The sequence below is a fragment of the Rhinolophus sinicus genome, linkage group LG03 (genome assembly GCF_036562045.2).
Source record: "Rhinolophus sinicus isolate RSC01 linkage group LG03, ASM3656204v1, whole genome shotgun sequence".
Taxonomy (NCBI): Eukaryota; Metazoa; Chordata; class Mammalia; order Chiroptera; family Rhinolophidae; genus Rhinolophus; species Rhinolophus sinicus.
This window is the reverse complement of record NC_133753.1, coordinates 60,493,381-60,519,783: the sequence shown is the minus strand read 5'-3', so window position 1 is coordinate 60,519,783 and position 26,403 is coordinate 60,493,381.

Below are 26,403 nucleotides of genomic sequence, written 5' to 3'. Positions count from 1 at the left end.
AATGAGGAAGGGTAACCCACAAACAAGAGCAACTGCACAAACAAGTGAATGGAGGTGTGAGAGTGTCACATAGTTGTGTATTGTTGTCTGGAACTCAGAGGTAGAAGATAATTTTCCAAGGACAGAGAGAGGAAAGAGTTTGTAAGCTAAGAGAAGGAGGCTGGGTAAATCTGAACTTTGGTGGAAAACCACAGAAGGATTTTAAACAGAGGAATATCAGCAGATGCTGTTCATGACCCATCCATTTCCTACTGCTTCTCCCTTCTCTACATGCTGATGTCTTGTTATGAAAGCATCTGCAACTCAGCCCAACAGCCTTCTCAGGCTACAGAAGTGTGCTTGGCCCACATACAGAGCAGGTCAGAAGTGCCAGGGAATTAACCTCCAAGGAGCAGACCTCAGCCGAAGATGAACAAATGAGTGGGTGGATAAATAACCAACTTTCTTTATTGCCCCTTGGGTAAAACAACTCAAACGTGTTCTAATATGGTCTCCCAGATATTTCTAATGGAATTGAGTCTCAGTACCTATGGCAATAATTTCCTACCTAATGCGCACCTTTTGGTTCTCTTTCTGTTCCTGGCTCACATTCCTAGTCTTATACTGCTGCTTTCTGGAATCACCTCCCAAATGAAATACTCAAATCTACCCAAATCTCTCACTCATAGTCAGCTTCTGGGGGAATACACCCTGAGGAACCAGCTCATGTTGTATAAATCTCTTTCTGTATGAACATCAAAATAGCTAGTGGTTGTCGCTGTGTGCTGGAATTTTAAGTGGTTTTCTCTTTCATTTTTAATCTTTTTTTCTAAAATGTCAACAATTTATTTCCATTACTCTAATAAGAAGGATAAACACAAAAGTTAACTTTTTAAAAAAGAAATAACTTTTTACAGCATGGAACTCATTCAGTTCACCACTGAAATAATTTAGTGAGAGATAATGACAATAAAACTTACACCATGGAAGTAGGAATAGAGATGAAGGGTTAGATTTAAGAATTCTAGAGATGGAAAGGGGAAAGAAGAGCCAAAAGAGGTCAAGAAGCCACGTTTTGGGGAATGTTTAGCAAATACTGATGACATAAAAGAAGACATATGTTATTGGAAGGTGATAATTTTGGTTTGGTCACATTGAGTTAAAGTTCTTTTAAGTGATTCAGGTGGAGCTGTCTAGTAGGAATCAGAAATATGAGTCTGGATAGAAAGTTGAGTGAGAGATGTAGAATTGAAAGTTACAGGTATGTATGTGATAGAACAACCATTGTGTCTAAGATTATCTTGGGAAGTCTACAGAGTGAAAAAGAAATGACATGAGAATGTTACCCTAGAATGTTTATATTCTCAGGGAAAAGATAAGGAATCACTACCAAAGACTGAGATGAAATGGTCAGAGTTCTAGGAAAAGAACCAGGAGACAGAGGTGATATGAAAGTTAAAGGAGAAGTGAAAACATTCTTCTCTGTCAGATGATTTAGCAAGCGTAGTACAGGTGGACTGCCCTGCCCCAAGCTGACTGCTCTGTGTTCCTCTTCCCCATCATCACTGATCATGCTTGATCTGTTATATTTCCGCATAGGTTAGTCCCTCTTGATTCATCTTGGTTGGGTAATTCTAAGAGCAGAGCAAGGGATTTTAGGAGAACCATTCCATGCTACCCTGTAAAAAAATATTGGTTTCTAATTACTGAGAAATAAGCACAACAAGCATCCCTGAGCTTCACATCATCTCTAAATAGTGTTAAAGTAATTGAACAAGGAGGCCAGCGGGCTGAGGTGGTTCTAATGCCTTGGTTGCCTATATGAGCAAACCAAAACCTAAACCAGAGTCATAGCACTTAAGAACAACCAGTTACAAACAGCCAACTAGGCTTTCCCAAATAAGGGAACTGCGTAAGCTATACCTTAATCATTATAGCTTAAATAATTTCCTGGCATTGGTTCTATGTCTTCTCTGTTAAAAACCTCTGCCTCACCCTCTAGCTTCTGTCACTGGAGCACTCCTAATCCCTCTCAGTTCAATTCGACTTGATACAAATTTTAATGCTCCTCAGTTTCTCTTTTAACAATAGGATGAGGAAGGAATGATCATATCTGTTGAAAAACAACTGACTATTTAGTAATGTGTTGCTTTTAAATCTTGCACCACAATGTCTCTACATAACAGTTGAATCCACATGGACTCATCAACATGAAAGGCACCCTTCCAAACTTTTGAGTCTGTCTTCCTATCTTGGTTACCAAACTCATCTTCCTCCCTCAGAAGGTCTCATGGCTCTACAAATGGTCCTCAGTCTATAACCACCAAGATAACTCACCCCCAGGGGCTCCCAAACCTATGCTCTTTTTATAGGTAACTGTAACTCTAGCTTAGTTTGGCTCACAGATGGGACTGAGTCACAGTTAACGTTGGGGATAAAGGCAGCCTGTGATCTCTGAGGGAAAGTCAGAGAGGTGAAGATCTGGCTCAGGGGTCTCCCCTAACTTGAAGTAGAACATTGCTCTGAATAGTTAAGACTTTCCAATTCCTAGAGGTATATGTTTAGTCCAATGTAGTTTTAAAACTTCAAAACCAAAGGAAACACTTTTGAATTAATAGAACTTGAGTGAGGGAAAAAAAAATGATTTTACGCAGGACACCCAGAACAATAAATCAAAAATTGTTAAGAAATTGGGGTTTTTGTAAGTTTGAAGTTGCTCCTAATGATTTAACTTAGCTAGAGGGAAAACAAAGTCTTTCTGTCAACTACAGGTTGTTCAGCCAGGGAAGGTTAAAAAGCACATACACAGAAAGAACAAAGTCTGATGTTCACGAGAAGTGATGGTCTTTTCTAAAATGAAGTTCCAGCTGAAATGGAAGAAGTCCGCTAGAGGCAATGATTCTAAGAGTTTTTGAAGGAAGCATCAGAGAAGAGTGACAGACATACAAATTTCAAGCTGTCTGCACAGCTTCAACCTAGCAAAAATCTATAGTGAAGAGAAACTATTTCCTCAAGACTTCAGTCCCTTGTCCATCTGGAAGTTAAACAAAAAAAAAAACAAACAAAAAAAAAAAATTAGGCAGGAAAAATAGAAACAGTCCAATTTGGTGTATAGTTTGAGCTATAGCCAGAGAAAGTTCAGCCAATGCCATCTTTCCTGTTAAAACCCAGAGTCAGTTCTCCTTGCCTCTGACACCCACCTTAACTGTCTTTCTCAGGTAAGTTAAGTCTTCTGACAGGGCCACCCACCGCACCCTGGTTAGTGAAACTAGGTGTTTTTTGAGAAATTCCTTTTAAGAGTGGACTGTGTGTGGAGCAGATAAAAATGCACCACTTTCCCTCTCTCTTTATATGTTCAAATAAACACTTTTCTTTTTGAGCATTTTATTGTGAAACACTGTGGAAAAACAGCCTGGGAGTAACAAAAGTAACTGCACTGGCAAAGTTAATCTTCAAGAAATCTTCAAATTCTTATTGTCTTTGTCCTTGTTCTAAAGTTCGAAGCAGGGGGAGCTCGCCAGCTTTGGGCCATTAGAATCATGCTAAGTTTTGCTTTAAGAATTAGTTCCATTAAAGCCTACCCCGTGCAGCGTTCTGCACCATTACAACTACTGATTAGATTCCATGTCCACTAGCGAAGTGGCCTTACCGGTTGTTTGTTAGTATGGGAACTTCTGCTTTGCCAGTTGCAGGGCAAGGATCCAGGCATGTCCTGGGGTAGAGTTGAAGGTTAGAGCACCATTTGGAATGTGAAGACAGCCCAAGGGAGGAGGTGGGAAGTGAATCTGTTCATCCATGGAAGAAGAAAGTCTAAATACAGAAGACACACTGACTCTGTGCATGTGTGTGCGCGCGTATTAAAAGGACAGAAAAGGAACTGTAGTTTTTCCATTTTTCTTCCCTTGAACTGTCTCTCAGTCTGAGGTCACCCTTGGGGCCACTGCAAGTGACTATGAATATCTCATCCTACGTTCCACAAACTCTGACCTGTGCATGAGTCCAACTGCTATTTCCTTTGAATTCTTAATAATGTTAACCCTACAGCGGTTTTAGTTACATGTTCAATGACTTATTGGTGCTGTGACTTTTGACCTTCCCTACTGTGAGAAAGTTGGTGTAGATTCATAAGTGACTAAGCCATTAACAGTAACTAGCACATACTGAGCTCTAACGGCCTACCAGGAAATCTGCTAAGCATCTTATCTTTAATAATCCAATGAGGAAGGTTTTGTTATTATCTCCATTTTATAAAGGTTAACTGCCACGAGGTATCTAATAATTGCCCCAAACAAGATTTTGATATAGGAAGCCTGAACCCACAGCTGTGCTCTTCAACACTACATGCCTGCCTCTCCTCACGATTACACAGTTTCCTCTCTTGAGTTTTGGTTTGCCCCCAAACTGTCCAGAATTTCCCTCCTCCACCTCTCAGGACCTACTGACTCCAGCCCTGGCTCTGTTTGCTTCATTCTTTTTATTTTTGCTGTAACATATTCACAACTTGGCTATTTTTCTTGGCTTACACTTCTATGGTTCTAAGTCAATATCTCAGTTAAATATAACACATTGCAACATTTTAAAAGTGACTACATAGTGGTAGTGTCAATTTTTCCATCTGTAAAGTGAGATTAGGATAGTATCTGTCTCCTGTAGATATTATGAGGATAAAAAGACAAACTATATGTAATAGCACAGTGCCTGGCATAATATTTTAGTTTGTTATTTGCTTACTAAAATAGCCCAGAGGTAATATTATATTCATTTTGTGGATGTGAAAAATGGAGCATAGTGGCTAAGTAACTTGGCATAAGAAAATAATACTAGTAACTAGCAGAGCTGGTGGAGCCTGTATCTTGATATCCATCTTCAGCTCATTGCCGAGCAGCTCAGGCCTCTACCAACTTCCCATATTATTGGGTGCCCCATTGCCTTTCTGTTTATGGTTTGGAGGTCACTTTGTATTCTTAGTTAATTTGAAGAGCAGAGAGCATTAGTATTCCATTGTAGATATTCCATTTTAGATGATCAAAGTCTCAGGGCTGCGATCACTCAGGGCTGTCAGACTTGGGGGTGAGGTAGCAGAGAGAGGAGGGAGATGGGTGGATAGGTGCTCACTTTCGGTGTTCCTAGGATGGTGTGTCAGTGTCAACATCAAAAGAGGGGAACAGAGAGCCTAACGGCAGAGAATGGTAGAGGATGTTCAGTGGGTTGTGTGGTTCACTTGGATGATAGAGGAAGCCAGACACCTGGGAGTGGGGAAACCCTGTTGCATAGGAGGTAAAGCTGTAATGGAAAAACCGGGAAGGCCTTAGGAGCTCGGTGCCATAGCCACAGAGCTGGGGTTTCCCGGAGTTGGGAAGTTTAGCCAGGCTCAGACTTACCATGTAGAGAATAAGTAGACACCACATTCCAGGATTAGGGACAAGCTGTTATTGACGAGAATTATAGGGTCGAAGCATTGCAGATGAGAGAGGAACAGAGCAACACGAAGTGCACTGCTTCTATGCCCTCTGGAAGTGTACCCTGGGCAAAAGCTCTGACTGAATTTAAGTATAGTAGTCCTCCCTTATCCATAGTTTCACTTTCCACTGTTTCAGTTACCTGTGGTCAACCATGGTCTGAAGATTTTAAATGAAAAAACCCAGAAGCAAACAATTCCTAAGTTTAAAATTGCACGTCATTCTGAGTAGCAGGATGAAATCTCACACCGTCCTGCTCCATCCTGCCCAGGATGTGAATTATCCCTTTGTAAGCTACCTGCCCATTAGTCACTTAGTAGCCTTCTCACTTATCAGATCAATTGTCATGGTATTGTAGTGCTTGCGTTCCAATAACCTTTATTTTACTTAATAATGGTCCCAAAGCACAAGAGTAGTGATGCTAGCAATTCAGATATGCCAAAGAGAAGCTGTAAGGTGTTTGCTTTAAGTGAAAGTATATGTCTGTATAGGAAAAAACATAGTATATACAGGGTTTAGTACTATCTGCAATTTCAGGCATCCAGTGGGGGTCTTGGAACATATTCCACACAGATAAGTGGGGGTTACTGTAATGCTTGTTTCTAGAAAGGGCTTGGAATAGTTGGGTTTTGTCCTAGGAGAGCCTTTGTTTTTACCTTAAAAATAACTGACAACATTACCATGCAAGGAAGAAAAAGTGATATTGCTTCATGTAAAATTCTCTAAAGCTTAGAGATTTTTTAAAAAAGATGAAGCAAAGCAAATTGCTTTTGAATTTACCTTTATGCTGCCACCCATACACCCATTAGTAGCTTAAATATAAGAGGAACTCAGAATAACAGAGTAAAAATCCGATGCAATGCCTGATTAAAAATGCAAATTTGAATTTGCCAGAGATCATCTAGCTATGCAGAGTAAACACAGGAATGGAGAAAAGGCCACTTGAGGTTGGTTAGATAATTGAAATGATCATGTGTGCTGAAAGAGGTACGAAGCATGGAGTCTGACCTCTGAAGAATAAAGGGAGACTGGGTAAGCCCTGGTGAATAAGGGGACAGAAATCCAGTCTTGCAAAAGGATGCTTAGCAGGGTTTAGGTTATATTTCCAGGGTTTGAGCTAATGATGCTCATAGGAGATCCAATTTCAGCACATTCTAACTGAACACCCACTACGTGCACGGCATCATGCTATGCATTTCCAGGATAGTAAAGAAGAGTAAAGGAGATGAGATAACCTTGCAATGTAACAATAAGTCCTACAAAAAGCTAAGTAATACAGAGAGCTTACAAACTTTGGAGAAAAGAACATTGTAGCATGTTAAATGTAAAATAATGGTACGCAAGAGAAGTGCTAGGAGACTTTGAGTGAGATGTGGGGTAGTCACGAAAATCTTTTGGGAAAGGGTGGTGTTTATACTGAGTAGGATAGAAATAAAGGATGGAAAGATCATGGCTTGAGGTGAGAGACAATCGCTTTTGTAGAATCAGAACATTATAGGGGCAACTTTAGTAGAAACAACAGTATCAGAGAGCTCTGTTTTGTCACTTGTTAGTTTAAACCCACTTATTTTGCCCACCCTAAGCCTTTGCCGTCTGGGTCTACCAATGGAGCAGTGGGCACTGGCTGAGGGAGTGAGGCATGCATGCTACTTAGGGTGCATGAAGCTGGAGGGGCTTCCCTGAGTTGGTCTGACACTGCACAGCTGGGGTGGAGGGGCAGCCCCTAGTGATGGGGAGCCATTTATCCTCTCTGTGGCGAACCACTGAAGGGAGAGTGCAAAATACCTAATGAGGTGAAAAGCTGAGGAAGTCCAGAGATGTGGGGTCAGGTCTGAGATCAAGGTCCAGTGGGAGGTTCAGGAACTGCTTGGTCTGTAAAGTGCAGGTGTATACTTCTAAGCGGTGTCAGCTGGGGACAACTCCTTAGAAGAGATTCCAAAATTATCGACAACTTATAAATATGTCATTTAGTATTTCCCGCAATGTGACCCAGCTTGCATTTTACAATCTAACCAAGGAGCTCTTAATATTCATTGGAGTCACCAGGGAAGGTTATTAAAAGTATGAGTAATCAGGGATTCTTACATAGATGGACTGGAATGGGACACAACAAACCATATTTCTTGATATTCTTCCAGCTATGACTAGACCCACTGGTTTAGCCAAACTGGGATCCATCCTCCCTCCCTCCCTCCCTCCCTCCCTCCCTCCCTCCCTCCCTCCCTCCCTCCCTCCCTCCCTCCCTCAATATGCTCCAAAGCTTCCCTCCTCTAAGCTTGTTCTTACGGTTTTCATTCTGTTAGCAATGGAATTTTGTTAGGGATGTTCTCCTCCATTATCTCTGTTGAAATCCTTATTTAAAAAAAGTACCGATAAAGGTAATAGATGCCCAGTTCATTGTACGAGTTTGATCTACTTCCTAGGGCTCTTCGGTCATTCAGGCTCTGTGATGACCTGGAATTGGTTTTGGTGCTTTCAGGGTTGATGTGAGCACAGTGCTAAAGGATGCCAGGAGAGGGCAGCAGAGAGCTGGGAAGTCCTTTGATATAGGCCAAAGGAAGCAGGCTGGGTGGGAGAATCCAGAACAAACGGAGGAGGAAATATTTGATCCTTTATGAGGCTCAGGGTATGTCAGTTGTCTGAACTCCATAAATTAAGCAAAGACAAGACTCATTACTCAGACCAGAAACTGAAATCAATAGGGGATGCAATAGGGAGTGGCAGTTTTAAAACAGGAAGAGATGAAAATAGGCTCTGAGGTATTCCTGGGAGGCTGCAAAGGCAAGCCAGTTTATGGAGTGATGGTGGATCCATGACTCCTCCTGAGACCCAAGGTCCTAGTGAGCCTCGGCCCTTATAAACTCAAATAAAGAGAAAAAAACACACCCAAAATCTTTATTTAAGGGCTGAACAAGTCTTAACCCAGGAATACATGTGAACAGGACAGAAGAAAATTTTAGAATGAGATTCCAGGGTACTGGAGGCATCCTGACATTTAGGAAGGGCATGAGAGATTCCTGCAAGGTCACAGCCTATGCCACAAGGAAACACTCTTTAGAAGGCCAGGCTAGGACCTGGGGGTGTTATGTGGATGGAGGCATAGAGAAAGTACTTAACATGCAAGCCAGGACCAGGGAGGATGAGCTAGAGTGCCATTTCTAGAGAAGGTATTTCAAAGTAAGTTTGGGAAAGGTTTCAAAATTTCCCAAGATTTTGTTACTGGTAGAGCCAAGCTGAGTCTACTTTAGGCCAAAATGTGCAGAATGCGGTTTAGCACCTTGTTACTTAAAGTGTGGACCAGCAGCATTATCATCACTTGGGAACTTACTAGAATTTAGAATTTCAGGTCCCACCTCAGACCCACAGAATCAGAATTTGCATTTTAACAAGATCCCCAGGTGATTTCTATGCATATTAAAGTTTGAGAAATACCAGTCTAGGAGCAAGTCTAGACCCAGCTGGGTAGCATCGATGCCTATAGAACATTAATAAGGGCATCCCGTAATAAGGAAGCGAGGGAGATTAGCTGCATTGAATGAGCATAGATGCACCGTTACCAATATGTAAACTTGGTGCTTTCTATTGGCTAGCTTTTGTTAAATACTATTAGATTTCTTAGCGTTACATGCAAAGTCAACTAACCAATGTCTTTTTCAGAGGCATGATAGTAGGAAAACTGTGCCCTGCTGCAGTCTGAACGAGGGTATGAATCAAAGTTGAAGGCATTACCTGAGGTGAGCAGGGGCTTTTTTTAGAATATTTTTGCTATGTATGGTCCAGGGCCCACATGTTCAGAAACTACGTTTTTATTTAAAAATTTTTTTAGGCTAGCTAAAAGCAATTAGACTCTTAGATAAGGAATCATTCGTGCTAACAAGAGAAGGGAGTTCATATTTGTATTCCTTTCTTATTGCTGCTGTAACAAACTACCCCACATTTGGTGGCTTAAAATAACACAAATGTATTCTCTTACAGTTCTGGAGGCCAGAAGTCCAAAATCAATTTCACTGAGCCAAAGTCAAGGTTTTTGCAGGGCTCCTTTCTGTAGGATCCAAGGGAGAATCTTTCCTTGTCTCTTCCAGGTTCTGGAGGCTGCCACTAGCATTCACTGCCCTCTCTGGCTCATGGCCCTTTCCTACATCTTTGAAACGAGCAGCATAGCCTTGTGTTTCTGTCATCACACTGTCTTCTTCGATGTCAAATCTCTCTGTGCCTCCCTCTTGTATGTACACTCGTGGTTACATTTAGGTCCCACCCGGCTAATGAAGGATACTCCCCCTATCTCAATACCCTTAGCTGAGTCACATCTGCAAAGCTACTTTCTCCATAGAAGGGAACTTTCACAGGTTCCAGGGGTCGGGGCCTGGAGAACTTTGGGGGCCATTCTTCAGCCTGCCACAGTGTTAAATCAGAATGTTAATTAATTGAGAGATAATATAAAACATGCTTTTCCATTGATTACAGCATATTCTTTCTGGGTATTCGGAAGTCAAAGTAGTGTCAGAAAATGACTTGGAAAATAGAAAATGAGTGCACAGGAAGTGGCTGTTTTGTCTAAGTCAGAGTGAGCCTGGAGGAAGCAGCCCTGACCCATAGCACGCCCTCATGGATGGACCGCTTGTGTGTGCCAGAGCCTCTCTCTGTTCTGGCCTGTCTTAACTGGCATAATTTGCTCTTATTGCTTTCGTGTTCTGCACTGCTCTGCTCCTTCAGTTGGTAAACTCTTCCTTTGGATGTATAATATTACAGATGAAGCTCCAGGTCTGGGGCTTCGTGAACCATTTAAGAGTACCGTCTGCATTGGTCCAAGGAAGATAGCAGCTCAGGCCAAAAAAACAGTTAGTAAGGGTAAAATACGAACGGCATAACCTTAGAAAATTTTGGAGCTTGTAGACAAGTTAGAAATTATCTAGTCCAACCCTTTATTTACTGATGAGAAATAAGTCCCAGAGAGACAGTGGCATGTCCTGGGCCATACTTTGATTTATTATGTAGTCAATGAAAATTCATAAAGTAGCTGCCTTATTGAAAGAATTACAAAGAAGAATAGAATGTGAAAAAAGGAGATAAAGGATGGCGACCATGGGTCTAACTGGCAGGAGGCCCCAGTCTGTCAAGTGGAAACCAGGCTTTGGGAATTTCTGAATTCAGACTCTAATGCTCTTTACGTGATGGACAAGTATGGTGCTATTACTGCATCATTGATAAAGTAGCATTTGTTTCCCGTACAAATCAGAAAAATAAAATAGTGCTCTCCCTTTTTCAAACTAGAATAAGTTTGCTTATCTCCCCAGAGGCAAGCGCTGTCAGGGTTAGGTAGCAACTCACAGCCAGGCCAGCCCTCTGGGAAGCAGCAGAGCAGCAGTAAGCCAGTCCCCTCCACTCCCATGGGCATCCTATGTACTAGAGTGGATGGATGTGCTTGTTATAGCCACGTAGATCAGGGTAGAGGGAGATCTTCTTTCCTCGCATGGAGCACCAATGTGCCTGAGCTGGAAGGAGAACTGAACTGACTGTTCCCCAGGGGTTTGGGGCTGAGCAAATGATGCCATTGACTCTCTCCATACGCACCCATACATATCTTTTACCACATGTCTCACAGTCCGGTGTTTGTTACTGGTGTATGTCAAACACATTCAAAATCTTTGTTTGCAGCTCTCAGAATAATAAGCTTGGGTACAATGTGATCATGGTGGCAAAAGCTGTGAAGTTCTGAGTCATCTTGATTATGTTAACTAAAATCATAATCCAGTGATTTTAGGTTTAAGTAAGGAATATACATGTATTTAAAAAATATCAGAGATAAAGGATTCCCTAGGACTTTTCTCCTCCCCACCCCCATTAGGAACTCAAAGAAGACTAAAGTCTTCTCAGAGGACCAATAAGGACATCCAGGTAGACTAACAGAAACCACAACCAAATCTGAAAATGTAAGTTATTCATCCTTGTCTGGGTTTTGAAAATGCAGGCTTCACGTGTTTCCTTTTGGGGACACTGTTGCTAGCCAGCCTGGTTCCTGCTATGATTGGAAGGCCCCCTGATGGCTCAGGAGGACTGCAGACCTGGCCCAGCTTCTCGGAGGTGCCAGAACAGGCTGGCTCTCAGCAGTCCCTGGATTCTCACATGACTGCCCTATACATAATCCTTCCAGTCCGGTCATCTGCTCACTACCCCACTCCACCCACGACTTGTACCAATTCATGTCGGCCCCATGCTTGAGTAACCCTCCGTCTTCCAAAGGGTAGACGACTCTGCTCTATTCTCTCCCCAATCTATTACCATGTCATCAACTCTGTGGCTGGCTCCTCTCAGAGTCTTCTGCTTTATAGGTCAAGCAGACTAAAGTTTGCTAGTTTACTGTGTCTTTGCCTTCCAACTATAAGAACCCCAATTCTCCTAGGGGCCATGTGGATTTCCCTGACTAAGAGAAGCCTCAAAAGTAAGTAAGCACAGAAAAGGAAAGCTCAAGACATTATCAATTTGCATAAAGGCAAAGAAAATAGAACTGGAGGGTCATATATAAAAATATTAACAATAGTTATTGCTGAGTGTTGATTTTTTCTATGTGAATCTATGTATTTTCAAATTTATTTTTATCACAAACAATGAATGAGAAGGAAAATAATACATGTTGTGAGTGAGTCTAATTGTGCTTCTCTTTGTAACTAAAACGTAGACTGTATAGAGAGAAACCATACAAACCTCTCAGACATTGCAATGATCCAGAATCAGGTTTGATAAGTAAAGGAAAGAAATTGCTCAGATGCCATTTTGAACAAAGCATAAAATCAAACTAAATTTGATACGGTAAATAAGATGCCCTAAGGCCAAGCCTACTTAGGTTTCTTTATATATTACTTCGCATAGCCATGGCTAAATGGCTCCTCCATCACCCTCCAGACTAATTACATTTGATTAAGGGCTTCCTTAAAAGCTCTTCTTTTACAGTGAATTGAAAATGACTACTAACCTCCATTGACTGGTGATGTGGGGTCACCCATGAATTGATTAGGTAGTCCTGCATTATGCCTTTGGGATGCTAGCTCTGGGGGGCTCCTGGAGCTCTGGCTCCATAAATCAATGGTCAGGGATGCTAATTACAATATTTTGTTACTATTTCTGTGGTATAATCCCTGTGTGTGATGTAGTCACTATTGTATCTCATTCCAAATCGGCATATTCCCCACTCATCTGTTTTTTCTTTACACTTCTGAAAGGTATCTTGCTCATAGCTATTTGCTCAACCCGAGGCCATTATCTCCCCTGTGTTTTATGTCAGAGAGTTTTATTATATAGTTTTATGCCTACAGGATGGGATAGCACAATAGGGTGGGAATGGCTAAAAGGCAGATGGGTTAAACTATTAGAAGTGTGAATTGAAAAGAGAGAAATAAATGCCAAGTGAAGTCTGTGACTGACTACCCAGAATTCATTTTTGAACAATATTGAAAACATAATGTGTATTGTAAACAGAACAGTGTTGACTTCAGAATGCTTTTTTTAACAATGAATAGTACGTGTATATATTATTATGTTGAATTATAATATGCATTTTATGTTGGACATATACGAGTATAATATTGAATATGTATATATATTTCAAACTAACAGGCTTTGAAATAAAGATGGTCACTTTTTTCGTAGACAGAATTTAATCTATATTTAGCCTTTCCTCTCCTTTATGTCCCTCACTCTATCTGTGACTCACACACAGCTCAGGAACAGAGAATGGAAGATGAGGAAGGAAACCAAGGGTCACACCAGTAAGGCTCATAGAAATAGAAGTTTTAGCTACAGAACCCCAAAGGAAAACAGGTTATAGAAAAGGCTGGCCACCCAATAAATGTGGCCTTCTGGGAAGAGGAAGAAATTTAAGTTTACTTCATTAGAAAAACAATTATCTTAGAGGGCGTGGCTGTTTAATAAGCAGGCTCTGTATCCTCACGCCTGTGTTTGGATCCTGGCTCCTCCACAAACTAGCTGTGTGACCTTGGACAAGTTACTTAACTGCTCTACTTTTCATCAGTAAACTGGGTTGGTTATAGTAGTACCTGACTCACATTTTTAGGAGTCAATAATATAATAAATGTGAAAAGCTTAGAACATTTCCTGGTTCCTAGTAAGTATGAACAAATGCTAGATTTTATTATTTTTGTGCCCTTTATCTTTAACTGACATTTTGTCAAAACTTTCTTAAGAAAGGTTAGGTATTGGCATTAGAAATTTTGTCCGAAGATTGAGATTTTTTTCCATTTGTTCTAGGTTTATAGCTGCTACCCAAATGCTGCACTGCATTTTGAGGTTTCTTTTAAGAATTCAAGATGTTGTGACTGTCTTTTCCAAACAGCCAGCCTTGCTATTAGAATAATATCAGTGATAGCAAATACTCACTGAACACATTTCATGTGCTAGGCAGGGTTCTAAGTGCCTTGCATAGATTAATGCATTTGTTTCTCATCACAACCCTATAGCATTATCCCCATTTGACAGGTAAAGGACTTCAAGTGCTTGAAGGGTGAAGTATTTTGCCAGAGATCTTCCAGCTGGGAAATGGCAGAGCCAGTGGCCAAGCTTGGCAAGCTGGCTCTAGAGGCACAGCTTCACACTCTCTGTTGTTACCACAACTAAATGCCATGAAGTTGACTGCCTTTGGTTTTCATTTGGCCAATGTAAGAGCTCCAGCCTTATTGGAGGATTGATAACTAACCACAATTTTTGAGTCATTGATTCATCAATAACTGTAAGAGATTTATTACAAAAATTAATCAAAACTGTGTTTCTTTCCAATAGTCAAATTTAAGTAGACACAAATGTTTCTCTGCTACTGGCTCTTGCTGACCCATCTCCATGTGATTTATCTGTGAGCTGTTCTTTTTCAGTATTCATTGCTTCACACATAAGGAGGGAATAGATCTCACATTCCTTAATACCCCTTGGTGCCTACGATAGCCTTGGATGGAAACTTGTAACATTGGGGCCTTCGTTGTTTCCCCACACTCAATCAGTTGCTGAACATTCTTAATCGATCTCCCTATTTTGTGCAGGAGAGACTTTGCTAATAACTTGCAGGACCCAGGAAGAAAAACTGGCTGGAGTTGTGCCATTGGAACTGTTTATCAAATATGTAAAGCAGCCCAGGTGTTGGAAAAAAAACAAAACACCTTCTTCCTAAAGGACAAATCTTCCAGGTTCCTCACCTGAGTGTATTTGCCAGGGGCCTCCCACTCTTGGTGGTGGACCCTCTGGCATGAAGCCCAGCCTCAGAAGGAAGATATGTGGCAGGGTGACTGCTGGAAATGGATAGCTCAATTTGTCCCAAGGGTTAACACTGAGTTCTGTAGGGCTTATTTTTCTATCCTTCTTTAAAGGATGTTCTTTTAGCTGAATTCTTCAACCTTAAATAGTCTATATTCTTAGTGTACTCTTTTAGTCAATATTTACTTAAAACTTCTGTAATCATTTTGTGTTATTGTCTTATCTTTTTTATTGTATCTTGTCTGGTCTGAATTTTTAGTTTGTTATTTTACCTTGTTTATTTTATATTGTTATCTCATTTTATTTAAATTTTATGTATTTGCTTTATACATGTGTTTTCAACTTTATTTACACTTTGCTTTATCTTTAATGGCAAGAGAAAGTGCCGACACTAGGTGACCACCTGGAGGACAGTCCCTAACCTAATGGAGGGTGAGAATGATTGGATTCCTTTGTCCTTCTAAATATCTCACTGAAAATCCCTTTAATTTTTCTGCTGTGGGTTCTTCTTTCTTTCCAATAACGAAATTTTAACGTAAAATATGTCAATCAAGCTAATTATGCAAATTCACCTGTCAACTTTATTTTCTCTTATGTTTACCCTGTCTTACCAGGATAATAATATTTATTTTTAGTGGTAGTGGCTTTGAGTTAGAATTATGCCATCTGTTCATAGTATTAACGCAAACTTTCTAATGCTTCCTGATCTAAATGTACAGTTTCTATGTTTAACAAATACTGGATATTGACTAGGCCTTGCAGATAAATCACGAGCTATTGTGAAAAATAGGTGGGAGGGTATTTTAGAATACCCTCCCACTTCATGTTTAATCTTCCTCTAACATTTTAACTGTTCCCTCCCTTTTTTCCCATGGTCTCAATCCCATTAAAAGCTTCCCTACTCGTCCTGGACCTCTGATTGCTGGATAACTGGTCTCGGCAACTTGAGTCTCCTTCCCCGTGTTTCTTCCTCGTGAAACCACTTCCCCATTGTTCTTCTTGAAATACACCCCTCATCTCCAATGCCTCCACTAGCTCCCCATGGCCCACGAATGAAGTCTAAACTCTTTATCCCTGCATTCAAGGCCTCCAGGTTGTCCCCAGCCCCCTTTTCCAAATGTATCTCTATTTTTTTCCCTCATATTAGACAAAATAGCCAAATTAATGGTTTGCTAGTCTTCATTTATGGCTCAAACATTTCCAGAGTTATTTCTATGCTAATACTCTTGTCAAGATTACACCCTTTTTAAAGCCCCTTTTCCCACTTCTTGACTTCTTTAGGAAATAATCAAACTTTCTATGACATTCCCCAGAGAAATACTATTTTAGATCAGTAATTCACATGGATTTTGGCCCTAGATGGACCTCGGTTCAAATTCCAGCTGTGCTATATATTATTTGACCTGAGGAGAGTTATTTAACTTTTTGAGCTTTGTTTCTATATCTATAAAATGAGGCTAATACAACTCATCTCATAAGATGTTATAAAGAAAAAAATAAGATGAAGTGTGAAGTTCTGTTCTGAAGTGTGAGGTCTTTTCATATTAAAAATGTTTGAGACTCTGATTCAATATACGAGGATGAAGGGAAGAAGGAAAGGGGTCTTTGTTATGTTAAGAGTTATAGAGTCATGGGTTATGGAGTATGGGGGTATGAGAACTACACACACACACACACACACACACACACACACACACACACACACTCAAGGAGCTTCAACTCCTAAAGCTGAAATTCTCATTTGATATAGTCAGGTTTTCTAGCTTTTCTGATTCTATCTGGATGTAAGAGGCTTTTTATTTATGGAAATACACCTCTCTTTGAGAAATGTCAAAGTGATCCCAGACAGACCACCCTGAAAACAAGTCAATTTGCATAAACATCATTTTATTATGAGGTCTATTTGTATCTGGAGTAATTTTAAACTGCAAATATACTGATACCCAGTATATTAAGTATCTAAAATAAGTTTAAAAATATTAAAATATTCAACTGAAAACACCTTGGAAGTGATGTTAGTTGGGCAGGAAATTCCAACATGTGCAGGGAAATTGAGGGGCCAAGGGGCTTCTTACAGAAGCTGTAGAGCAGGTGACAATTAACAACACCCTTGTGAAATACACACATCCACAGTGCAAGGGAAGCAGGGTAACTTTTACCTGACCATTCTAATCTTATGCCTGGGCTATGTCATCAAAGGAAAAAAGTCAATGGGACACACACTGATTTGACTACAGTCATCCCCGGGACAGCACAGTCTGCTTAAAGCTATAAGGACAGACAGAGTGAAGTTGGAAACATAACTAGAAAGAAAGAGACAGTAGTATTTCAAGTGATGACTAGTCAGGGGTGAAAACTGGTTTTACGTGAAAAAGTACCTCTCTCTGATCTTCCAAAATTAGTGCCACTTTAGGTTGAATACAAACAGGCTGGAAGGGACAGTACATATTCTGAAACATATTTATTCTTCACAGGATATATTAAAGAGTGTGGAGATTTTCCTATTTCCCTCTCCTCCTTCATAGGAATCAAGGGCCCGAAACAGGCTTTCAGCTTCCCTAGCAAAGGAGATATAGAGGATATTATTATGAGCTGAGAGGAGATGGAGGAAGTAAGACCAAGTGCCAGAATGTCAGAGATTGTGACCCTGTGTCGTCATTGTTATATTTGAAATATTTCTTTAATATTACCAATTATAATACTTATATAATATATATACATACATAATCAGAGTAATTATAAGAATGTTACATATATGCATACTTACATATATGGTATGCTATAGTAATTTTAGTTTTATAACAATGAATATATTACTGAGTGCCTAGTGTTTGCTAGTTTATTAATATTATGTTAAGTACTTAAAGCAACTCTGCAAGGTAGATTTTATTTCAGTTTGCGGTGTAGAAACTGTAGCTGAGGGTGTTTAAGCAACTTAATCAAGCCAGCTTTAAGTGGCAGAGTCCTAAGGCAGACTCACTATTCTGCAATCTCTTTGATTAAAGGAAACTAACCACAAAATCAAAACCATGCACTCTGCATAACACCAAATCATCCAGAAAAGTTTAAATAGTGTAAGCTTTATAAATGGCATGTATACCAGGCAATTTTGTGATTCTTATTACTCAATATTTTAAGTTTAATTATCTTCATGTGGATAAGGATATTGTTGGTTTGGAAATTGTCTAACTTTTGTTTGTTGACTGAAATTACTCTCTTTAATTGGTGTTTTGCTTGTGAATCTAGTTTGTGCAAATGCTGATGTCACTGGGCTGCTCTATTTCTGCTCCTGAAGCACTGTGCTCCTACTAGCACCTGGTGATGGCAGCACGCAAAGGGTCAGGTGTTGTTTTCAGTTTGGCTTCTGGAAATCTAGAAAATAATAAGCACAAACATGGTCGAAACCACAAAAACTGATGCAGTAGTTGGCTTTTGTGGTAAGCAGTGCTGAATGTTAACAACTGAGATTGAAGGCCAGGGAGTCTTGCGGGGGTATGTATCGTGCTAGCTCAGCAGTCTCAGGCTGAGGCTGGAAGAAAACGTCCATAAATCTGGAGCCAGACACATGGTGAAAAGGGCCAGAAAGGGGAGGGCTGGCAGCAGGAAAGAAAGCTGAATGACGTAAAGGAGCTAGAAGACAGCAAAGACTCCAGGGAAAATAACTAACTGTGACGTAGGGCTCAAGAGGATGACATTTCTGTCTGCAAACTGTCACGGACATACCACAGCTCCTTCCTGTGCTCAGATTGGCAGCACAATGCCATGCGATTCTGAATGATCTGTAGGTTTTCCTGGCTCGGTCTTCCTGATCTAGTCAAGTTATGTTGCGAGGAGAGACACAATGCTTATATACATACCTATGACACGAATATATGCTATATACTCTAAATCGAGTCATTCATCATTTTCAGAATTGGTATGATTAATTTTAATGTTTGTTTTGGATAAAACAAACATTCTTCATCTTCATTATACTGAAATGCAACCTCTCTCAAAAACACGTTTTCATTTATGTTTTCAATTTACTTTGTGCTATTTTTCAAAAAGTCAGGTCAAGACCTAATTTCTAAAGCAATCTTCACAGTGCTTTATTGTTCACCAGTGACTTATATGATTAAGGAATCCATCAAGATTTTTTGTTGTTGTTGTTCTTTCTATAGCATCTCCTTTGCCAATATCTCATTCTTTGTGGTTTGCAGTTCAACATCTTCAATAAAAATTCATATAAGAAATGGATGTTATACTTTAGAAAATGGCAGTTCCATTTCAGTGGCCATATTATTTCTTAGAATTTGTGCTTTCTTATTGTGAAGCTCAATCATCTAAATATAAAAAGACATTTAAACACTTAAATACAACATCTACCTGAGATTAATAAGGCACCATGGTTTCTATCAGCCACAACAATGGTACCCAAACATTCATTCCAGGAAAAAAATCCTAATAGTTCATCAAAAAGTAAATGGGACTGAAAGGTTGATACTCAAATGATTAGATTACTGAATAAGCCACTGTGGTGGGAACATTACTAAGATGTGAGGAAAGAAGACAAAGAGTGTGACACTGCCAAAGATCCCATCTGCTTTTAGAATGCCAATAAAGAACAATGTAGTTCCAGGTATATGAAGTAAAAATCTTTTTAAATCTTCAATTTATTGGTTGCCCACATGCCTTACAGCAGGTTTAGGAAGGAAAATAAGCACTTAAAAGGGCAGTAAATGAACAGAGAAAATGGACTTCTTATTAAGTTAAATGGTATTCATTTAGCATGAGTGCTAATGGCACTAGGACACATGAAATCAGGAATGACTGTGACTCTCTTGTTATATCTTATGCGCTAAAGTAACACTGATGGGGAAAACATGAGAATATTCTCACAGGGAAACAGACAAGCACCAGGATGGATAGATTGAAATAAATTGACTGTAAGACCTAACTGCATATTAATATTTTCCTCAATTTCAGACATTGTTTTAAACCATATTATGTGATAAGCCAAAACTAAGTAATATCTAAAAATGGAAATATATTAAATTTGCTGTAAATGAGGCAAAGCTTGCAGTGCTATAATTGTCAGTGCCTAGAATGGTCCTTCATAAAGAGAATCTATTAGTTGAAATAATTATGTTCCTATGAGAAAGAAACAGACTATTGACATAGTAAAAGGCTGAGTTTTAAATATATATGTACCATCAAATATAACTTTTATCATGCCTTTATAATATATTGTTCTAAGTAAAATAGATTAGATAAAATGGTCTCAAATGACTAAGATTCTTTACTAATAACAAATGAAGTGAGCAGGTATATATTTAGTATTAATAACTATAAATCCAATCATTTATATTGGAATATTCAGTTGGGAAAATGTCTATTAAGTTTGTTTGCTTTTCATTCATTTATTCATGTATTACTTTCTTTTTCAATTTTTTAAAATAAATATTTCTGGTAGCTTTTAAGACTATATATATCATAATTCGGAAAAATATAATGCATTGCCCATAAAAAGACCAGGCACATAAAAACAGGGAAGCACTGTTTCTAAAATTAATTTTTAAAAAGTGACATAAAGCTTCCAAGTGACCAGAGGAAAAGAAATGGAGATATGTTTGATTATATAATTTTTATTCTTAAGGAAAAAAGTCATATCAGTTTCTGAGGAGAATATTTTTCCCCTTGTACTTTAGTCTTAATTGTATTTCTTCAGTGCATCTTCTCAAATAGTCACTGAGTCATGCATTGGTAAATACCATTAGCTATATAGACGTGGCAAACACAAAACCAATTTATATAGCATCTAGTGATTTGATTTCTGTGCGTTTCACAGATATCACTGTGGGCACTCCTCCCTTGTCCTATGTCTCCCATCCTTAGAGGATGATATTAGTACTCTCCCACATTCTCTCTCTCCTTCTCTAACTTTTCTTAGAAAAATGTGTTCTTTACCGAAAGGTTATATTGCAGCATATGAAATGCATGCTAACTTTTCAAGTGAAAAATGACAGCAGAGAGTTTGAAATCTCTTCCTGGCTATAAAAAGGTGCTTTCACTATATAATCAAATTTTTACATTATTAATAGCAGGTTCGTAGAGAAAAAGAAGTATACTGACGGTAGAGGGAAGTTTTGGGTCAGTTAGGTTGGCAGTTAGGAAGAAAAGCTGGATGGGAAGGGGAGGAAGTGAAGAGAAGCAGGAACCCATGAGGACAAACTGGTCTTATAATAATTTTTGCTCCAGAAGATGCATTAGAGCTGACTGTCCAGCTAGGTCTTATTTTCGGGGAAACAGGGTGTGTGTGTGTGTGTGTGTGTGTGTATTTATGTGTGTGTGTATATATATATATATATATATATATATATATATATATATATGTATATATATGCATATATATATCCACATGTATATACACACACATATATGTATAAATAACTACATAACTATTTATACATTTAGAAATGTATATAAATATAAATATTTATTTGTTTTGTATATCATTATCATGTATATATAATTCAATATATGTATTGATTTATTTTTCAAATTTTCCATTGCCTTTCAATTTCTTAACCACATGAGCAAGTTTCAATTTTTTTTTATTAGTTTCAGGTGCACAAGACAAAGTAATACTTAGACGTTTATCATTTATATCCCTCACACTGTATGAATCCCCTTCCCACCTCCACTATCCCTCTGACATCGCACAGAGCCATTACATTTCCACTGTCTCTATTCCTAATGCTGTACTTCACTTCTTGAAAGTATATACATATACATATACATAACACACACACATAAACATTAAAACTTGTAGCTGACATTCATTAATGTTCAGCTTCAGCTTCAGGTGTACAATGCAGTGATCAGGCATCTACATTGTCCCTGAGGTGGTCTCCCTAATGAGACAAGTGTCCATCGGATACCCTACAAAACTTTATAACATTATTGATTACATTCCCCAAATTAATTTTCAAAGCCCCGTGGCCATCTTGTGGTTACTGACTGTTTTCTAATCCCCTCACCTTCCCCTTTATCTCCACCCCACTCCCATCTAGCAACCCTCAATTTTTCCTCTATGTCTCCAAAACTGTTTCTGACTAGTTCATTCACTAATTCTTTTCTTTAGATTCCACATATAAGTGAGATCATATGGTATTTGTCTTTCTCTGTCTGACTTATTTCACTTAACATAATGTTCTCTAGGTCCATCCATGTTGTCGCAAATGGTAAGATTTCTTTCTTCTTTATGGCTGTGTAATACTCCATTGTATAGATGTACCACAGTTTCTTAATCCAGTCATCTATCGATGGGCATTTCGGTTGTTTTCATGTCTTGGCTATTGTGTATAGTGCTGCAATAAACATAGGAGTGCATAAAGTTTTTTGAATTAGAGTTTTGGATTTCTCCGGATAGACACCTAGGAGTGGAATTGCTGGATCATAAGGTAGTTCCATTTTCAGATTTTTGAGATACCTCCATACTGTTTTCCATAGTGGCTGCACCAATCTGCAATTCCACCAACAGTGCACAAGGGTTCCCTTTTCTCCACATCCGCGCCAGCACTTGTTGTTTGTTGATTTATTGATGATAGCCATTTTGACTGGGGTGAGGTGGTATCTCATTGTGGTTTTTATTTGCATTTCTCTAATGATTAGTGAGTTTGAGCATTTTTTCATGTCTGTTTGCCATCTGTATGTCCTTTTTAGAAAAATGTCTCTTCATGTCCTCTGCCCATTTTTAAATTGGGTTGTTTGTTTTTGTGGAGTCGAGTGAGTTTTTTTTATAAATTTGTGATATAAACCCCTTATCAGATATATCATTGGCAAATATTCTTTCCCATTCAGTGGGATCCCTTTTTGTTTTATTGATGGTTTCCTTTGCTGTGAAAAAACTTTTTAGTTTGATGTAATCCCACATGTTTATTTTTTCTCTTACTTCCTTCGCGCGAGGGGATATATCAGTAAAAATCTTACTCCGGGTAATGTTTGTGAAGTTTCTTCCTATATTCTCTTCTAGGAATTTTATGGTTTCAGATCTTACATTTAAGTCTTCAATCCATTTTGAATTTATTTTTGTATATGGTGTAAGGAGGTGGTCCAGCTTCATTTTTTTGCATGTGTCTGTCCAGGTTTCCCAGCACCATTTATTGAATAGACTGTCTTTACCCCACCGTACATTCTTGCTTCCATTGTCGTAGATTAAATGGCCATATAGGCATGGATTTATTTCTGGACTCTCTATTCTGTTCCATTGATCTATGTGTCTGTTTTTATGCCAGTACCATGCTGTTTTGATTACTGTAGCCTTGTAGTATAATTTGATGTCAGGTATCATTATACCTCCCACTTTGTTCTTATTTCTCAAGATTGCTGAGGCTATCCATGGTCTTCATGGTCCCATAAAATTTTAGGATTATATGTTCTATTTTTGTGAAAAATGTCATTGGTAGTTTAATAGGAATTGCGTTGAATCTGTATATTGCCTTAGGCAGTATGGGCATTTTAACTATATTAATTCTTCCTATCCATGAACATGGTATGTGTTTCCATCTATTTGTATCTTCTTTCATTTCTTTCTTCAGTGTCTTATAATTTTCTGAGTACAGTTCTTTTACTTCTTTGGTTAAATTTATTCCCAGGTATTTTATTGTCTTTGAAGCAATTGTAAATGGGATTGTTTTTTTAATTTCTCCTTCTGATGTTTTATTATTGGTATATACAAATGCAACTGATTTCTGAATATTAATTTTGTATCCTGCTACTTTACTAAATTCATCTATCAGCTCTAATAGTTTCTTGGTGGAGTCTTTAGGGTTCTCTATGTACAGTATCATGTCATCTGCATATAATGATAATTTTACTTCCTCCTTACCAATTTGGATGCCTTTTATTTCTTTGTCTTGTCTGATTGCTGTGGCTAGAACTTCCAGCACTATGTTGAATAGAAGTGGAGATAGTGGGCAACCTTGCCTTGTTCCTGATCTTCAGGGGAATGGTTTTAGCTTTTCCCCATTGAGTATGATGTTAACTGTGGGTTTATCATATATGGCCTTTATTATGTTGAGATATAATCCCTCTGTTCCCACTTTCTTAAGGGTTTTTATCATAAATGGCTGCTGGATTTTATCAAATGCTTTTTCTGCATCTATTGATATGATCATGTGATTTTTATTTTTCATTTTGTTAATGTGGTGTATCACATTAATTGATTTGCGGATGTTGAACCACCCTTGCATACCAGGGATGAATCCCACTTGATCATGGTGTATGATCTTTTTAATGTATTGCTGAATTCTGTTCGCTAATATTTTGTTGAGGATTTTTGCATCTATGTTCATTAGAGATATCGGCCTGTAGTTTTCTTTTTTTGTGGTGTCTTTGTCTGATTTTGGGATCAGGGTGATAGTGGCTTCGTAAAAAGTGTTTGGGAGCCTTCCCTCCTTCTGGATTTTTTGGAAGAGCTTGAGGAGAATAGGTGATAATTCTTTTTTGAACGTTTTGTAAAATTCACCTGTAAAGCCATCTGGTCCAGGGCTTTTGTTTGTTGGGAGATTGTTGATTACTGATTCAATTTCCCTGGTGGTAATCAGTCTATTCAGGTTTTCTGTTTCTTCTTTAGTTAGCCTTGGAAAGTTGAATGCCTCTAGAAAATTGTCCATTTCTTCCAGAGAAGTAGCACTACCAGCCCTGTGTCCAGTTCTCCTAAGTCTTAGGGCACTTCTTTTGTGTGTGTGTGTGTGTGTGTGTGTGTGTGTGTGTGGCGGGTGAGAGATTTCTGAGCTGCTGAAAGACCAGAGCTGTGTCTGCCGCCTACTGCTGATCCCTGGGAGTGCCTCCGCAGTTGTAATTGCCCTGCCCTAGGAAGGCCAGAAAGGGTGAGGGCTGGGGATGGAGGGGGTCTTCTCTCTCCCAGCCCAGCAGTGTCTCACTCTTCCCACAGGCCAGAAAAGTTGGTGGTTGGGGGTGGAAGAATCTTTTCTCTCCTAGCCCAGCAAAAATCAGACTCTTCCCAGCCTCTTCCCTGAGTCAGAGCTGCAAGCTGGTCTTCCCAGAGCCTGAGCACTAAGGCTCCTCTGTAATCTGGCACTACTCCTCAGTTCAGGTGCCAGTTTAAGTCTCTGGAAGGGCAGGGGTAGGATTGGGAGAGTGGGAGGAGGGGCCCAGGTATGGAGTTTGTGTCCTTTGTTCCATCTAGGGCCCAGCTGGAGGTCTCAGCTGAGGTTATTGCCTCAAATGCTGGATATGCTGCCCCTCGGCGGGAGAGATCAGCTGTGGGACACAGGGAAAGAGCCCACCTCCTGGCTTCTGTGTTCTCTGTTCCGTCTTGGGATTCCGTGCATCTCTGCAGCTGTGGATGCTGGCCACGTCTCCACAGCTGCAGATGCGGGCCACGTCTCCACAGCCTCAGATGCGGGTTGTGTCTCCAGTCTGCTCCCTTCCCTCTTCCCCTGCTCGCCCAATTTGCCCATCTTTAAGTAATCCTTCCACGAGTCTCTTAGCTGTTCTGCGTGATGAACAGAAAGTCCTTTGATGGGTTATAGATGTCCCGTTTGTGATAAAATCTGGAGGAGAACTCAAAAAGTGCGCCCCGCTGCCACCATTCCTCTGACATCACCCCGCAAGTTTTAATTTTGATGAAGTTGAATTTATCAAGTCTATGGTTCATGATTTTTTTTTTGGTTTTTATCTAAATAATCTGCTTATTATGAACTCACAGATTTTCCTCTATAATTTCTTCTAGAAGTGTTAGTTTTAGTTTTACATTTAGTTCTACTTTTAGATAAGTTTTGTTTATGGTATGAAGGATAGATGTTAATTTTTTCCCATAAAGATATCCAGTTGTTCTAACACCATTTGTTAAAAAGATTCTCCTTTCCTTATTTTGTGTAATACTAACATTGCCATCTCAATATTCTTATCTTAACAGTACAGACTTGTTTTATTCCTTTTATTTTCAACTTATTGTGTTTTTGTCCTTAAAGTATATTTCTGATAGAATATCTTTGGTCTTGCCTTTTAAGCTAGTCTGACAATATCTGCCTTTTGACTGAAATATTAGTCTAACAACAGAAAATTTAAAATAACATATACAATAGCATCAAAAATATAAAATATTTGGGAATAAATTTAACAAAATATGTGTAAAATCTATGCAATAAGAGGTATAAAACCATGCTGAGAAAAAATGGAAGTACTGAAACAAATTGAAAGATATACCATATACATGTACGTGTTCAACTGGTGTATGTGTGTGTGTGTGTGTGTGTGTGTGTGTGTGTGTATGTAAAGCAAATACTTCCAAAAAGAAAATTTCTTAACTCATATAAGCAAATTTTCCACTGTTGCACAAAGCAATAAAGTAGTAGATTTGAAATCTAAATCCAGGTTTTTCAGACTCCAAGCCCGTATTATTTCTAACACATGACATTACTTTTGTCTATTTATCATGATTAAATATTGCCTAATTTTCCAAGTATTTCTGGCTTGTTGAGCTAAGGGAGAATGATGCATTGGTCATATAACCTGGATCAGGTTGTGCTGATCCAATGTATTGACCTTGGCCTTGTTGTTTCCTAATACCATGTGCTCCCAGATAGGTAGGAGATGGGTAAGGATCATCTCAAATCTACCTTGGATTCCACTTTAACCTGCTTATATCAGATTTCAGAAGGCTCTCAGGAAGTTTTCCTTGAATCACCTAGTAAGAAAATTA